Here is a 16,013-nt window from a genome sequence, read left to right as displayed (position 1 = left end):
ACCTAGTTACTATATAGTTACTGGCAATGAGTAAGTAGCATAGAATCAGTTTTCCGTCCTTCCTGCTGTCAAAAATAATTTCATTGTCATGTTTTCCGTTTTATTTTTTTTAATGTGGTGAGTCTAATGTAGTCTACAAAATAGAAACACTTAGCTAATGAGTTTAAAACATTTGATTAGTTCTAGTTTACTTTTGCTTGGGAATCAGAAATCATGTTTCTCAGATTATCATTGTTTCATATTTCAATAAAAGAAATTTTCATTTTTTGGATTGTGCAATAAGATTTTCAGTTATTATTTGATAGACCAGTAGATAAGTATATTTCAAAGTTTATGTTTAGTTTTAGCTCTACACTTTATTATAATATGAAATGGCAGGGCTTCCCTGGTAGCACAGTGGTTGAGAGTCTGCCTGCCGATGCAGGGGACACGGGTTGGTGTCCCGGTCTGGGAAGATCCCACATGCTGCGGAGCGGCTGGGCCTGTGAGCCATGGCCAGTGAGCCTGCGCGTCCGGAGCCTGTGCTCCGCAACGGGAGAGGCCACATCAATGAGAGGCCCGCATACAGCAAAAAAAAAAAAAAAAAAAAAGAAAGAAAGAAATGGCAGAGTTGCTGAATTCTAACAGTATGTTTTGAATGTGGGAATAACGAACTGCGTGATGCTGAAGAACTAGAGGTTATGTCCACTGGATAAGGAGATCCTCTGAGTTTTTGCTAAGTGCACTCAGTATGCAGTGGTTCAACTTGCTGAGTTTTAGTCTGCCAGCTTCACTGGACACTGGGGTTAGATAACTGGCACTGTTGGTTACCTTAAGAACCATTACCTGTCAATCCCTAAGTCACAAGGTAGAAAGCAGTAGTGTTCATTGTACACAGTTGTTATCAGACTAGTAAGTAAAATCTAGGAGTCTAGAGAGTTTCTCTAAATTAAAACACACACAAACACACACACACACACACACTCACAGTCAGAGGACATTAAGTACCATGACTTTTTATTTTGAATTGGGGAGGAAGAAAACATTTGCTTACCTAGCAAACCCCTCTGAAAACTTTCCTTTTATGTGTTCCAGAGAGGTAATAGTACATTTACACTTTGCAAAGAAGTGAGGTTACTCAAACTTCTAAAACACCTCTATCTGGGTTTCCTTTAAAAAGATAATGGAACAAGACTTTATTTTGCAATCAATATTCTTGTTAAAAGACATTATGGCTTCATGGAACTCAGTTAAAAGAACCCTTCAGAAAAGTAACTGAACAAGAGCTGATACCTGACTCTTCATTTTCTCTTTATTTAAGACAGAAACATCAAAGCTGCAGGCCCTCAAGCAGTAGCAAAAGTCAAGTGCTGCCATTAGACTACAAAGCAGTCTTTGTAAATTATTAACTTTCCAACTGCAGCATCAAGCTAGCTTCTACGTGGAATCATAACTATTAATCAGCCAAGGAATTATTTAAAATACATAAAAATATTTTAAAATATTATTTTAAGGGACTGCAAATCATGACTTTTAAGATTTTCTAATTTAGAATTATTAACCACTGGAAACATTTGCCACAGATAACCGTGGCATCCATAGCATCACTGGAGTACGTTTCAGTGCTTATGTAACTTGGTGGTAACCTGTGGCATGTGTGGTGAAGTGAATTTTTTTTCAAACATAAAGAATAAAGAGATCTGTGTTAGTCTCCTATTCCTGTGAATACTTCTGAGTCCTTAAGAATTTTAGTTATCTCATCACCCTGTTTTGTGGCATTAGACTTAACCTGATACCAGACTTCCTCATATATTGCATGAAATGACCCCATTGGGAAGAATGGAGAGCTCCTTATTAAATGAGGCACCAGATCTTCTTCCTCCCGTGCTTAATCTGCTTTTTACTTGATTAGCGTGGATTTGGATGGTGGCAGAGATTTGCCTTCTCTTCAGGGACATTCACTTTTGTAGGAGTATCTCTCCTTTTGGCTTTCTAGAGCATAGACCCAGGAGTAAGCATCACTGAACAGCATCCCTATACATAGATTTCTTGAATCTTTTTCTTGTTTCATGACAAATATTTGAAGAATCCAAGAGACCCATAAAAGGTCATCTTACATATTATTTTCCTGTTGCGTTTTTTGCATGTGGAAGTGAACATTAACTTCATAGGTTCAGTACTACTTGAAGTTGGTTGACAGGTGAGACTTTGAGAGTTAAGGTTATATATAAGAATTAAATATTCTTTATCTAAGCTTCTATATTCTTTGTACTATATAACTGGGTCCTTTCTAGACTGGGATTATCAACTTGATGCTTCATTACATTAAGTAAAATTTAGATATTTATTTTACGATATTAAAAATTTATATTTTAAGAGATACTTTTTATAACTCTAGCTAGTAAGAAAATTTGAAAATTTTGTCGATCTGGCTTTCTTGTACAAATAATATGCTGTTAGAGGAATTGGCGTAGGGTTTGGGCAATGTAAATAAAATTCAGAAAAGCCTGGCTTCTATTTCTAGTGACATTTATTAATCAATTGTTTGACCTTCGATAAATCACTTATCCTCTGAGCTTTTATCTTTAATATTGGACATAGAGTTTTACATTCTCTCACAGAACCAGTGAGTGGACAAAAATGAAATTATATTAGTAACATAATGAGGTAAACACTTTCAAAATGTAGGGAAGTATAGACAAAAATGTTAATATGCCATATGATATGATATCTGATATATGTGATATTATTAAATGTATTTTTATATTTATAATTTTATGAAATTTGAAATGAAAGCAGTTGTTAGTTTCTTCATTTTCAACAGCGTATGACAGGATTGGAATAAATGGTTTCTATGTAATTTGACAGAAGTGGCTCTTTGTAAATTAGACCGAATATGATAATGTGAGAGTATACAATGCTTTCCTCTCCTCAGCTAAATCACCTTAAAGAACCACTATTGGAGAATGTATTGGATGAGCACATATTAGGTTACATAACAAGTAAATAGATGTGTATGGGTATCATTAAAGATAAATGTATCAAATCCTAGACAAAAAAAAATATTTCTGCTGACTTCATACAGCATGATAAATAGTTACATTAGCTTTCAAAATATGTGGAAGAAAAGAAGATATATAGATTTCTAACAAACACATGAAAGAATGTTCAACATCAGGAATCATTAGAGAAATGCAAATCAAAACTACAATGAGGTATCACCTCCCACTGGTCAGAATGGCCATCAGCAAAAAATCTACAAACAATAAATGCTGGAGAGGGTGTGGAAAAAAAGGAACCCTCTTGCATTGTTGGTGGGAATGTAAATTGATACAGCCACTATGGAGAACAGTATGGAGGTTCCTTAAAAAAAATAAAAATAGAACTACCTTATGACCCAGCGATCCCACTATTGGGCATATACTTTGAGAAAACCATAATTCAAAAAGAGTCATCGACCCCAATGTTCATTACAGCACTATTTACAATAGCCAGGACATGGAAGCAACTTAGGTGTCCATCAACAGATGAATGGATAAAGAAGATGTGACACATATATACAATGGAATATTACTCAGCCATAAAAAGAGATGAAATTGAGTTATTTGTAGTGAGGTGGTTGGACCTAGAGTCTATCATACAGAGTGAAGTAAGTCAGAAAGAGAAAAACAAATACCATATGCTAACGCATATATGGAATAAAAAAAATGATTCTGATGAACCTAGGGGCAGGACAGTAATAAAGACACAAACGTAGAGAATGGATTTCAGGACATGGGGAGGGGGCAGGGTAAGCTGGGATGAAGTGAGAGAGTCGCATTGACATATTTATACTACCAAATGTAAAATAGACAGCTATTGGGAAGCAGCTACATAGCACAGGGAGATCAGCTTGGTGCTTTGTGACCACCTAGAGGGGTGGGATAAGGAGGGTGGGAGGGAGCTGCAAGAGGGAGGGTATATGGGGATATATGTATACATATAGCTGATTCACTTTTTTATACAGCCGAAACCATCACACCATTGTAAAGCAATTATACTCCAATAAAGATGTTAAAAAATATATGTGGAAGATAACATATAATTACATATGCAGAAATACTAAAAATCTGTGGGGTGCTTGGGATCAACTGATTTTACCACCTTAAATATGAAAATATACATATAAACTGAGGCTTTGTGTACCATATATACAAATATAAAGGGAAAATTTTTCAGAAACTTAGTTTTTTTTGCATTAAGAAAAATTAAAGCTTAAGAGAGAGCTTTAAATCATCTAAATATCTTCTTCAAAGGCAAGGCATAAAAGAATCAGGCAAAGGTATGCGTCATTTGAAAGCATGGTTGCCACCATCATTATTCCTAATTATTCTTGACATTTTGTCCATTATACCATGAGACTCCTTGGAGGATGGAATAATAAGCTGGAAGTGAAGACTAGCTAATTATCTATATTGTATAAAAAAGTTTTGGTATTGTAGATGAAACATCAATTGTGTAAATTGGTGATAAACCCTGACAGTAGAAATATATCTTGGAAATGACTCTTAGGTTCAAGTTTAGAAATCTTGTCATCATCTCTTTCTTCTCCTCTATAAACCAGTAAAGTCTCATTTGCAGCAAGAAATATATACAAGAATAGTTTGAATGAATTGCATCATAAGGAACTACTTTGCAAAATATAATCACATTTTAAGCTTACAAATATAGCAGTTTTTTAAATTGATTTTTTTGTGGGATAATTATATATATTGTTCTTGTCTACCTTGAAAATCAATAATCATTACTTAGGATTTGTTCATATTAAACAAGAAAATGCTAGTTAACTTTATAAATGATTTCATATACATAGTTGTAAATTCTTGTGCATGCTTAACCCAGAATTTGGGCCTTATTGTGCTATTGGGATCTGAATGTAGTTGTTACAAAAGTCATTTGAATTGGAACTTTGCCAAGATGCCCTTAGGCAAAGGTTAACTTTTTTTTTTTATCAAAAATTTTTATTCAGATTACTTCAATTTTTTTATTAGTTTCTGCTTTATAACAAAGTGAATCAGTCATACATACACATCTGTTCCCCCATCCCTTCCCTCTTGCATCTCCCTCCCTCCCACCCTCCCTATCTCACCCCTCCAGGTGGTCACAAAGCACCAAGCTGACCTCCCTGTGCTATGCGGCTGCTTCCCACTAGCTATCTACCTAATGTTTGGTAGTGTATATATGTCCATGCCTCTCTTTCGCTTTGTCACAGCTTACCCTTCCCCCTCCCCATATCCTCAAGTCCATTCTCAATTAGGTCTGTGTCTTTATTCCTGTTTTACCCCTAGGTTCTTCATGACATTTTTTTTTCTTAAATTCCATATATATGTGTTAGCAAACGGTATTTGTCTTTCTCTTTCTGAGTTACTTCACTCTTATGAAAAGAATTAGCTTACCTATAATGCTGGAAATGAAGTTGGTGTTTTTACATGATCTTATAACAATAAACTAGAAAATGAAGATTATCCTTGTTTCACTGGGAATTTTATCATATTTTGAAATTTTTAACAGCAGTTTGTAGTCCTTGCTTACAATCTACTCTTCAACTTTTTTTTTTTTTGGATTTACAGATTATGTTAATGAATGAAGGAAAGTGTCTTTTTTGTTGTTTGTTTTTGGTTTAGTTTGGTTTTTTTTTTTGAGAATTCTGTGAATAAAGGAGAAATTTTTATCAACTGGAACAATCCCATCAACTACCTATACCTACAGCTGGGAAAATATAACAAGCCATGTGTGGTCAGACTTCCAGGCCCCAGTCTGTCCTCTGGACATTTCAGTCAGTGTTAACATCTCAACCAGATGAGGTACTGCTAACCTAGGGAGCATATAGACATGAGAGTTGTTTTTGTTGCTCAATGAGTAGGTGGGACAACTTCTGGGATTTAGTTGGGGACAGGAGTACTCATTTAGAGAACAGTCTGGAAATGACAATTTGCCCCAAACTGCATACCAATTCTTGTGGGTTCTCAGGACAGAATTTGGTACGCAGAAAAATTTCTGGAATTTCAATTTCTATTAACTTGTATCTAAAAGTGAAAAAAAACCCCAAAACTTTGCAATATTGATATACAGAATAATATAAAGTGAATAATTCCTTTTTTTTATTAGTTTCTGCTTTATAACAAAGTGAATCAGTCATACATATACATCTGTTCCCACATCCCTTCCCTCTTGCATCTCCCTCCCTCCCACCCTCCCTATCCCACCCCTCCAGGCGGTCACAAAGCACGGAGCTGATCTCCCTATGCTATGCGGCTGCTTCCCACTATCTATCTACCTTACGTTTGGTAGTGTTTATATGTCCATGCCTCTCTTTCGCTTTGTCACAGCTTACCCTTCCCCCTCCCCATATCCTCAAGTCCATTCTCAGTAGGTCTGTGTCTTTATTCCTGTTTTACCCCTAGGTTCTTCATGACATTTTTTTTTCTTAAATTCCATATATATGTGTTAGCATACGATATTTATCTTTCTCTTTCTGACTTACTTCACTCTGTATGACAGACTCTATGTCTATCCACCTCATTACAAATAACTCAGTTTTGGATGAATGGATAAAGAAGATGTGGCACATATATACAATGGAATATTACTTAGCCATAAAAAGAAACGAAACTGAGCTAAAGTGAATAATTCTTAAAGTGAACAAACATGCATAGTCTTCCATATATCCTCAGATTTACCAATAGGGGTTTTCAATAAAATAAAATAAATCAATAAAATAATGTTTGAAGCTCTTTGCTTTAGAAAAGCAAATATATATGAAATTATACATATGTGATAATGAGCATACTCCCAGGATAATCAGTAAAGCTTAGTGATGGATTTATCAGGACATTTCTTTGATTAGCTTCAGGATGAAGGGAAAGAGTTTTGTTGTTGCTGTTGTCATTGCTGTTTTTGCATTTCTTTTCCTTTTCCTGGAGTCAAAACCCCTTTTGCTTGACTTGTTCAGGAGAATTGCATCAGTGAAGATTCAGTCAGAGAAGTAAACTATACATGTGTATGTATAAACACAAACTTACAAACAGAAACAGAGCTTATTAAGAGATTTGACCTTATGCAATTGTGTGATCTGTGTGATCTTAGTCTTTCTAAGGTTGTTGTCTTCACATCTGATACTGGAGGTTAAAGTTCACAGAGCAGGTTGACACATTACAAAGCCACATCACATATTCATTGGGACAATGAACTGTGTCTCCCCCTCTGAGGCTTAAATGATGTATCCAATCTGTTCTCATAGAATAGGGATATATTCTGAAGAGAAGTGTGTTGCATGATTTGTAATAGGCCAACAGCAGGCAATGTAAATGTGAGTTGTAAATGGTTATACAACTCTGAGGAAATATATTCTCAATTCTCAGATATACAGTTATCTATAGAATATCTATAGATATTCTTGATATAGGTATCTATAGATATCTATAGACTCAATTCCTTAGGGAATAAATTAACTTAATGCAATATGTTATTTAGATTCATTTAAAATTTTGTGGCTAAATTAATACATGGAATACTTAAGCAATAGAACATGACAAGCAATGCAGTACTTCTGATTAATGAACTTCTTTGGTGCTTCCAATCTACATCAGAAAAGCATTAATCAACTTTACTTCATGGCTTGCTAGGCCTTGTTGCAATTATAAAATGATTAGTCATTATTAATATTTAAATATATTATATTCAGAAATATTAGTAATAACATTTGCATTCTTATTATTAAAACCATGTCTAACACTTGAAAATGTGCTGTTAAATGCATTATTAGATATATGCATATATTTATCTAGGTTAGAGAGCTCTATTATCAGGTATGCAATTCAAGGATTTTAATTGGTAGTGTGTGTTCCGTGCAGGCAAGGCTAAAACCTAAACTTGAAATAATAAAAGTGATAAGATTTTGAGCTGAATTACAACACATACACACATACACACACATAATTGTTATTGTAGATTTTAGTTACAACTATAAAAGACATGCTAGAACTTACTTCTCTTATAGAACTTAAACTGCTATATAATTGTTTACTTACTTGTATTGGTCCCAACAAAAATGCAGGATATAATATTTGAGAGCAGTTTTTACAAATGATTGGTGTACAAAAACTTTGGTGACAATGTAGTACAGTATTTGTGGGGAAAGAAAAACAGCTTCTCATACCTTCCCTAAAAGTTACTTCTACTGGTTATCAAATCCTTCATTTTAAAAATAGGGGACCTAAAGGAGGTAACCTAAAATTATCTTCCTCTCCAAATTTTTGTGAACTGTGATTTTTTACATGAGCTCTAACTTTCCTTCTCCTTTTATTAAATAAATGTGGAAGAGACACATAAAATAAATTTCATATTTTTAAAGAGAAGGAGAAAAAAGAAACACAAACAACATGATAGCTCTGCCCACTGGTTCATTTTGTGGATCTGCAGTGATCCTACAATAGGCACCTGAATTTTACTAATTCTCTCAAATGATTGTCACTTTTCTCCTACATTTCAGGTAAAAGCTGCTAAGTAAATCCCTTTTGCATTGTTTGATTAAGTAAATCTGTAAGGGGAGAGAAAAACCAACTTCCTTCACACGCTTAACTAACCATTAGATTATGTGGAATTGTTGACAGAGAATGGTGCTTGTGCCCTCACCAAGGCATTCAATCATAGAATAAATTAGATTTTTCCAGATAAACTTGAAGTCAATTGATCCTCTCTTAGAGTTTACTGAACAGGGCTCCTCTCAGCATTTCCTTCTAAACTGACTGAGGAGGAGATTACAAGTAGGAGAAAGTTTAGCACACAGATAGAGTTTAACCCTAGAAGAGTGGGAGAGGAGGAAGCAGGATTGGACAGACGGTGGAGTTAGGCTGTGATGTAGTCTCAGTGACCACCTCGGATGACTCAGAGACCACTCAGATCTCTGAATCTGGGATGGACCTTTAGAGTTGTTCTGAATAAGAGCAACGGAGTCAGGTGGCTATAACTGCACATGAATCAGCCATTGGTTTCACGCCATCCTGGTAAGGCAGCATGACTTTGAGCAGGATAATGTGATTCATGTAAGGCAGTCCTGAAGAGGACTGTCAGCTGAGAGCTGTCTGGAGGCAACATTCTTCTCAGCTGGTGGAGTATGTCCTTCAGTCCTAAAGGGGCAAGGTGTTAGAGAGCCTACCTCAAAACTTTGTCACCTCTGCCTCATGCACTTCCGCATCTCCTTTTTTTTTTTTTAAGGAATTTTGCCTTTTTTTAAAAGCATTATTTATTTATTTATGACTGTGTTGGCTCTTCGTTTCTGTGCGAGGGCTTTCTCTAGTTGCGGCAAGTGGGGGTCACTCCTCATCACTATGCATGGGCCTCTCACTATCGCGGCCTCTCTTTTTGCGGAGCACAGGCTCCAGATGCGCAGGCTCAGTAATTGTGGCTCACGTGGCTAGTTGCTCCGCGGCATGTAGGATCTTCCCAGACCAGGGCTCGAACCCATGTCCCCTGCATTGGCAGGCAGATTCTCAACAACTGCGCCACCAGGGAAGCACCCACATCTCCTTTTAATACCTATTTTCATTCCCTTTGTTCGGAATCTGAACAAACTGAGCTAATTGGTAAAGACTACTGACTTTTGGATTCTGTTTAACAAATTAATAAACAATATTTTTATCCATAAAAATATTAGATTAGGAAAATAAATTTTAACAACAATAAAGAAAACAGAAGAACAAGAAAAGGGTCCAAATCAAATCAGATCAAAACAACTAAAAATAATATAGCAATATTTGACTAAATCATGAGAATATTATCTGATATTCAAGATAAGGGTTTTCAAGAAGAAATTGTTTTCTCCTTATTGGTGTTCCTTGAAGATTTTAGAAACATATGATTTGATAGAGCCACATGCAGGAGTGCATCCTGAGCAGTATATTGCTGCTGGGCCAGGATTCATGCCAGAATGGACAGTTCCATTTTAACAGCCTAAAAACACTTGAAAATAATTAGACTTCATATTAGAATGAAACCAGGCATGTAACATTTTGAACTACAAGTTAACATTCCGTTTTATCTCAATGTAATTTTAAATAAAGATGTTCCACTCGTATGAGACAGGAGTGAATTGATTGTTGAAAAAAAGGGAAAAAAGTTAAAACTAAAGTCTTTCTGTAAAATATATATATTTTTTTAATATTTGGAAAATAGCCTGTAAAAATCAATAAAGGCTAAACTTAGTGGAAATACAGTTTTGGTGGTATCTTTTTACAGTAAATGTTGCATTAAAATTAGTCTATATGTATAAAAGTCATTGCAGGCAGTTAGGCCTACTATAGAATTTATTAGATCACAGCAAAATTAGTTGCTTTTAGACACCTCATCACAAAACTGTATATACACTGACGGCAGGAATAATGTCTTTATAAATGTAAGACAAAATAATCTTGTAGAAATCTTGTGCTGATGTTTAAATAATTCCTGATAAGTAAAAATTTTATTTTTGTAGATGAAGTTGTCCTAGGTTTATTCTTTCTCCCACTATATCTGAAACTCCTGAGGGCAGGGACCTATTGGTATTTGTCTAGGTAGCTGCTGAGCCTAACATAAGACCTATCACACTATGGGTACCTAGGCAATGTCCATGAAACTATCAATGAGTTAATAAGTATGTTCTATAATACCTGGATGGAGGATCAAGATTTCCCACAATAGGAAAGAGGAAAGAGTGGTGTTTTTTTTTTTTTTTTTTTTTTTTTGCAGTATGCGGGCCTCTCACTGTCATGGCCTCTCCCGTTGTGGAGCACAGGCTCCGGACACACAGGCTCAGCGACCATCGCCAATGGGCTCAGCTGCTCCGCGGCATGTGGGATCCTCCCGGACCAGGGCACGAACCCGCGTCCCCTGCATCGGCAGGCGGACTCTCAACCACTGCGCCACCAGGGAAGCCCCAAGAGTGGTGTTTCACAGTTCTTTTTCAACCAGGAAGACTTCAGAACATTGTCTTTCAAGGATGTACACCTAACCCTCCCAAGAGCATAAGGATAAGACAATGCTGATTACTATGAACAGTCATATAAATATCATAGCAACTTTGAGTCTTATCTGAGGTAACAAAAATATTTTTCTATCTATGTAAGCTTGATATATGGAGATAATTTTAAAATATTAAGAAAATAATGGATTCTTGCCAATAAGGAGGCCCTAGCTTATTCCCTCTCTAATAAGGACATATACATTTTCTTTAGTATTCTTTCAAGGTATTTAACTAAGATACATTTAATTTTCACTCTAACGTTGTAAGCTATTTCAGACTATGTAATATAAAGTTGGTAAAGACATAATGTTAAAACCATGTTGTACAAAGGGAGTCCAGTTCAAGGAGAATTAAAAATAAAATACGATATAATAAGAGAAGGGAAATAAGTTGAAAAGATATATTTTTGGAAGAGCAATATATCAGTCAAGATATAGAACCTGTTCTTCACCTCACATGTTTCCTCATTATTCAATCAATTTAATCTCCATACCCCATAGGTGAACACTCTTGTGATTTCTGTGTTGAATTTTATCTCAATTTACCTCTCTCACACATTAATTTAGAATGCAAAAGCTGTAACATTGATATAACTGAATTTCATATGTGTTAATATAAACAAAAGAAAATTTTAGGATGCGGTAGTTTTTTGGTTTTTTTTCTGTGTGGTTGTATGTGTGTTGTATGTGTATGCATATGCAATCAACATAATTTTTATAAATGTTAAATAAAGGAATTAGACAATTAAAACTTTATCTAAAAATCATTTTATTTAAGGGTTAGATTTAATTTTTCAACTACTTTTGTATTCCATGGTCTTATAGAATAAATGCAAATTGTTTAGAAGTAAAATGGGATACATTAATTGAAAGAAATCTTTCAATGATAAGATGGCTGATAAATTAAAACTACTGAGTGTTGAAGTAGGCATAAATAAGTAGAATAATACCAGAGTAAATAATGGAATATTTGTATATCACAACCACAATGAATTAATAAATACAGTGCAAGGTTGGAAAGATGAAAGCAGTAGAAACTTTCTTATGAAGAGTCATTTATTCTTTCAGTTAGTAGGGAATTATTTTCAGATGTTTTGTTATTTATGCCACTGGCTAAAGCATTTTATTAGCTCTCATATCAATCATGTAAGGGGTTGCTTTTTGTATTTGCTCAAAATGTCAAGTGCTGGAGTCAGAAGACCTGAGTTTTTATCTTGACCCTAGCATTTGCTAAATGTGTAATCTCTCTTTGTTCCTTATCTTAAAACAGGAATAATAATCATGCCGCCCTCAGAGGATTGTTTTGAGCATTAAATGAAATAAATAATATATGTAAAGCTATTAGCACAGTGCCTAGCACTAAACAAGTCCCAGTAAATGTCTGATGTTTCTGTTGCTGTTGTCATTGCTACAAGGCATGCAATAAAGAATAAAAGAAATATTTTACATGGATGAATTTGTCTTCATGCCTAATCAATGAAGAATGCATTCCTTCCTTCAAAAAGTGTTTTTGAGAGCACACTGTGTATGAAGCACTGTGATAATGGAGTGTCAGAGTGGATGCTATATTGTCTCTATTCTGGAGAAGTACCTGGTCTAGTGAGGGAAGCAGGCATGTAAAGTGGTATTACAATATGATGAGATAAATGTTATAATAATAACATATACCAAGTTCCATATATTGCAACACAATAGATGTTGGCCTTGACTTGTGAGAAAATAAATGTACGGAAATTGTATTTGACTAATGTCTTAAAAGATGATCAAGGGACTTCCAAACTTGGGGACGGGAAGGAAGAAGCCAGAAGGAGGATATTGTCACAGGATTCAGTATAGACAAAAGTAATGAGATATAGAACAGAATGGTCCACCCAAACAATGGCAAGTGCCATGTGGAGAAGTAGGCACAGAATGAAAGGGAGCTGGAGAAGTAGCTTGGTAACTCATCATAGAGTCTTGGGTGTGAAATTCATCCTGTTGTCTCCTTTATTTTTGTCACAATAAACTCAGTTATCTCTCCTTATATGGTGACTTCAGAGAATGACATTGTATAATTAATTAATACTTGTTTAATTTATAAGAATTTAGGGCTTCTTTTACTCAAACAAGAATGGACATTGAATATAAAGGGATGAGAAAATTATCTACTCTTTGACAGCTTTCAACTGTGCTTCTCAAACTGATTAGTTTTGACACAATTTTGACAATTTTAATAATCAATTATGTACAACAAATCACATATTAAAAGCAGCTGAAATGTTCACCAATCTCTTTAAAAATATATTTTTACTGGCATAATTAAGAAATTATTCACTGTATTTTGAAAAAAAAAACTCATCCATTGCGAAAATAATTTGTTCAGTGCAGTTTTTTAATGTTTTCAAAAAGTTCTCAATAGAGTTTACTGTCTCAAATGGAAACAGCTTCCTTTTCTCAGCATCAAAACAAATGTAAACCATTCTCTTATAGCACTTATGATGTTCTATCATATGTTGGAGTCATTTGTTGTATTTGAGAAGGGCCCATGAAACTCTAGGTATATATCACCTCATGCACAAACCCTTCAGGAACTAAGCAGACAGAGATATTTCCTTAGGAACACACTGTCATGCTTTGTCTCATTTGATCCTGGAATACTTGTCACAGTGGATTTGACCAAGGAAGATTGACACTTAGCCTTAATAATTAAACAGATTTGAATAAGGACCTAGATTCTACAATTTTAACAAGCTCTGATGCAATGCACCATACTAGTCCAAAGCCATATTTTACAAAGTTCAGACTTAAAGGGGATGTGATTTAGCCAGTTCTAACTGAGGTTTATTTTCAAGTATGGGGATGGGAATGGAAATATGGAGGGTATTAAATTATAAAGCAATTCATTCCCTCCTTTGTTAAGAATTACTTGTATTAGTGGAGAATGTCAAAGACAGGAGTGTGTAAATGTAATTCTTATAAACAGTTTACAGGGAAAAATAGTTTGAGAGTCCATAGCAAAGAATAGAAACCCAAGTTCGTGTGTTGGTTCCACAATGCCCCAGAAGAATAAGACATCAGTGAGTCCAAATAAATAAAACTCTGTGATAACTTACATTAGAACAACCATAAGTGAGAAACAATTATTTTTAAAAAATTAGAATTTCATTTATCTAAGAGTATCTAGTATTTTGCAGAACTTCTGCTTTCTGTTTTTCATCAGGTTTTCTTCTCTAATGACAATTTTGTTAACTACTAAAACCTCTAAAAAATTTGGACATTAAAGATCAAAATGGTTATCTATATCATTGCTTCTGGAAAGGGGGTTCAAATTGAAAAGAACACATTTAAGTAATATGCAACAATTGTTTAGACGTTTTTTCTCAAAATTATAAATTTTCCAATTCATTTATCTATTCGATTTCAAGTGTGACAGGATTACATTTTTGTTTTTCATGTAACAAGACAATAGCAAAAAATCTATAAAAGATAGATAAGGAAAGCAGTGATTACCTTTCTATAGAACCAGTTGTAATGCAGCCTCAAATAGCTATTCTAGATTTGTTAGTAATAAGGTGTTTTATGTGGGATTAGAATATTTGGTTAAAGTATTCTACAGCTCAGAGCTTAAAAATATCACCTTCATATCCCATTCTTGCATACACTTTGGAAAATTCAGTTTCATATATATTCACAAAATCAAGATTTTTAAAAAAGCTTTACATGTTGGTTTCTCAATCATTTGTAAATTTATTTCAATCTTCTTTTCCCCCTATTTGAACAACATGCCTGATACATAGATAGCTTGTGAGGTGTTCATCATTAATATGTGGACCCTCTTTTCTCTAATTGCAGGATGAGGCTCACTGAATCTCTTCTTTATACCCTAAAAAGAGAAAAAAATCCTACAGTTTCAATATACTGTACTTCCTTAGTAGATTCTGATATTTGGAAAGAGCACCAGAACTACTTTCATAACTATAGAAACATACTGACTCATCATTTAAGTAGTTCTTCTACTTTAGGTCATTACACACATAAAAGTAAAATCATCTAGTTTAGGAGTTGGAAAAGCTTTATAGGTGTATTAACAATACATGTGCATTAAATCCATGAAAAGCTCAAGGTGGTTTTGAGATGACATTTAAAATTTTGACAAAGTTTGATCAATCTTTCTTACATATTCCACATGGTCCAATTAGTTTCATTTTAAGTTTTGTATTGACTTCTAGCAAGAGTTTTGTATCTTTGTAGGTGTTTTTACTAAGATTACACATTAGTTCAAATATTTAAAATATTAGATAAAACAACCACATATACATCCACTGATATCTATATATACAGCATTTTCAGTATTAAAATACATAGCTATTACATGTCTTGTATTTTTATTACTTTTTTATTATGTGTTTCCTATTTAGTTACCTCTCAGTGAAACATAATTTGGGTGGAAAAATGTTTTTTAATATCATTATGAAATTCTATCAGTTTTACAGGGAATATATGTGCATAGATGTTAAGTGCACATTCAAAATTGGTGGTACTTAACTATATCCAACAATGGAGATCTGTTTTAAGTGTGCACATCATAATTATTTAAAGATCTGTACATTTGGCATGTACTAGGTGAGCACATGCCCTTCACAGTGCAAGTGTTTCCTGTGAGTGGTGCATGAGTACTTGTTGAAATCTTTGGTAGTACTTAAGCACCTAAATGGAGGTTTGGGGTACAGATACTATGAAGTGTTTTAATGAATCATGAGATTTTTAAAAGTAGCATTGATGCCAAGCTTTATATCTGTGAAGTGATTTGCATTCTCATTTTCAGGTAAGAGAACTTGAACCCTGGAGTGGTAAAATGAACCATGAATGACTACTTCAGAGAGTGAATAGAGAGTAAAGTATATTTCCCAGCACACCATTTACATAGACATGTTTCTAAAGTAACAAATTCAATGGAGTAATTAATACCAAAATGTTCCTGTATTCAGCAAAGCTTTATAAAAATTAGATCAAATAAT

Source organism: Mesoplodon mirus (genome assembly GCF_964341445.2).
Source record: "Mesoplodon mirus genome assembly, chromosome: 17".
Taxonomy (NCBI): domain Eukaryota; kingdom Metazoa; phylum Chordata; class Mammalia; order Artiodactyla; family Ziphiidae; genus Mesoplodon; species Mesoplodon mirus.
This window is presented reverse-complemented; position numbering follows the sequence as displayed.